We start from the raw sequence: 2,032 nt of genomic DNA, 5'->3' as shown, positions 1-2,032 counted from the left end.
CCGGAATGGTTTCTGGATCTTCTGTTTTGACTTTGAAAATTTACCATAAATTATCCAGAGACAATTAGAAGTCATGCCTTATATGTATAGATTCCCTTTTGAGTCTAGTTTCATTAGAAGCAAACAGCATGAGTATTGAAGCTCTGTACAGGGAGATATCCAAGTCGTAATACGTGAAGGTCAGAGTAGTCGAACCCAGAATCAGGGGAGACTTTAACTAATAAACTGTACCAATTGGCCCGACCAAAAATTCTAGAAATAAATCCACAGATGAATATATGAGTCTAATTTCAGGGAAAATTTACGGAATCAGTTTTCGAGTTTTGGAACTTGAGATATGATTTTTAAGGCGACAGTGACGCGGTTAGCCAGCCTGTCTGGAATTTTTTTTAAATGGACTGTGAAAACAAAGTAATTAAGTCTGTTAGCACCTCGCGTTCGACTCCGGCAACGGTCTCGGGTACGGGGTGTTACATTTTTGTTGTTGATGGTTCCTCCAGCAGCTGCGTCAATCATCTGTCTTGTCGAGGGATTCACACCATTGTAAAACGTTTGAACTTGCAGCCATAGAGGTAACCCATGGTGAGGGCACCTTTGTAATAGATCCTTGTATCTCTCTCATGCATCGTAAAGTGTTTCTAAGTCCATCTGCACAAAAGAAGAGATATCATTACGTAACTTAGCTGCTTTAGCCGGCGAAAAATATTTTAGTAGAAATTTTTCGGTCATTTGTTCCCAAGTAGTGATGGACCCTCATGGTAACGAGTTCAACCACTGTTTAGCTTTGTTTCTTAGTGAAAAAGGGAATAACCGAAGGCGAATAGCATCATCAGAAATGCCATTAATTTTGAAAGTATTGCAAAACTCCAGAAAATTCGCCAAGTGAGTGTTGGGATCCTCATCCTGCAAACCATCAAACTAAACAAATTGCTGTATCATCTGAATTGTGTTAGGTTTCAGTTCAAAATTATTCGTAGCAATAGTAGGTCTAACTATACTTGACTCAGTTCCTGTTAAAGAAGGTTTAGCATAGTCATACATAGTCCGTGGAGCAGGATTTTGATTAGCCGCAATTGCAGGAGGTAGCTGATTGCCTTGGTTTTCAGCCATCTCTTCGATTGGGGGTTCAATATTGTCTTCTTGTTCGTTCTCTGTGTATCTTAAGCTTCACCTTATTTCTCTTTGGTTTCTACGAACTGTGCGATCGATTTCTTCGTCAAAAAGTAATGGTCCTGATGGGTTTCTTCTAGTCATAAACTATAAAAACCTGTCAAGAGAAAGAAAAAAAGTAAATTAATTAGTAATAATAATAAAAAATAAATTAAATTAAATTGCAAGAAAAATAAATGACTGAAGTAATAAAAATTGAGTGTTCCTAATATTTTAGTTCCCCGACAAGGCGCCAAAAACTTGGTCGCAAAGTTTCGTGATAGGTTTTAAATATTTATAATTACTCGTTCTTGAACTAACTATTATCGCGATGTAGGCAAGTGTACTTATCGAACAGTAGTATAGTTTTAGCAAGACCGGACTGTCGAACCCAAAGGAACTAAAAGTACTAGTAATGACTGTCTTTTTATTATCTAGCCTAAGAATAAAGAGGTTTTGTTTTAATTAACTAATTATCTAAACTAAGAACTCACAGAGAAAAGAATTGGGGAATTGCTTTTGGGAAAAATCGATTGACTTAAGACAATAACTAAGGACAAATCCACCTAGACTTTACTTGTTATTCTGGCTCCGAATGTATTCATTCAACTTGCTCCGTAGAGATCCCTAAGTTATGTTATTATCCCTATTCAAGACTAATAACGTCTAATCCCTAGATTGAATAACCAAGACTTTTCTCTAATTAACATTCTAGGGTTGCATTAACTCGATCTATGGATCCCCTTATTAGGTTTCACCCTAATCCGGTAAAATCTTGTCACCCTATTTCTAGACGCGCAATCAACTGTGCTTAATTACGACAAAAGTACTCTTAGACAGGGTCTATTCCTTCTCTGAATAATAGCATGTCTTGAATCAGTAT

The 2,032-nt window shown here is 36.9% G+C and overlaps 1 non-coding gene across 1 annotated transcript; it reads left to right on the top strand.

The window, feature by feature from the left end:
• Positions 1 to 574: 574 nt before the first annotated feature.
• LOC121210738 (small nucleolar RNA R71) lies at positions 575 to 681 on the top strand. Its single transcript, XR_005905851.1, has one exon. It is a non-coding gene; the product is annotated as a small nucleolar RNA R71 (small nucleolar RNA).
• Positions 682 to 2,032: the final 1,351 nt, after the last annotated feature.

Source organism: Gossypium hirsutum, chromosome A11, assembly GCF_007990345.1.
Source record: "Gossypium hirsutum isolate 1008001.06 chromosome A11, Gossypium_hirsutum_v2.1, whole genome shotgun sequence".
Taxonomy (NCBI): Eukaryota; Viridiplantae; Streptophyta; class Magnoliopsida; order Malvales; family Malvaceae; genus Gossypium; species Gossypium hirsutum.
The sequence above is the reverse complement of the archived record's forward strand: the minus strand, read 5'-3'. Positions and strand labels throughout refer to the sequence as shown.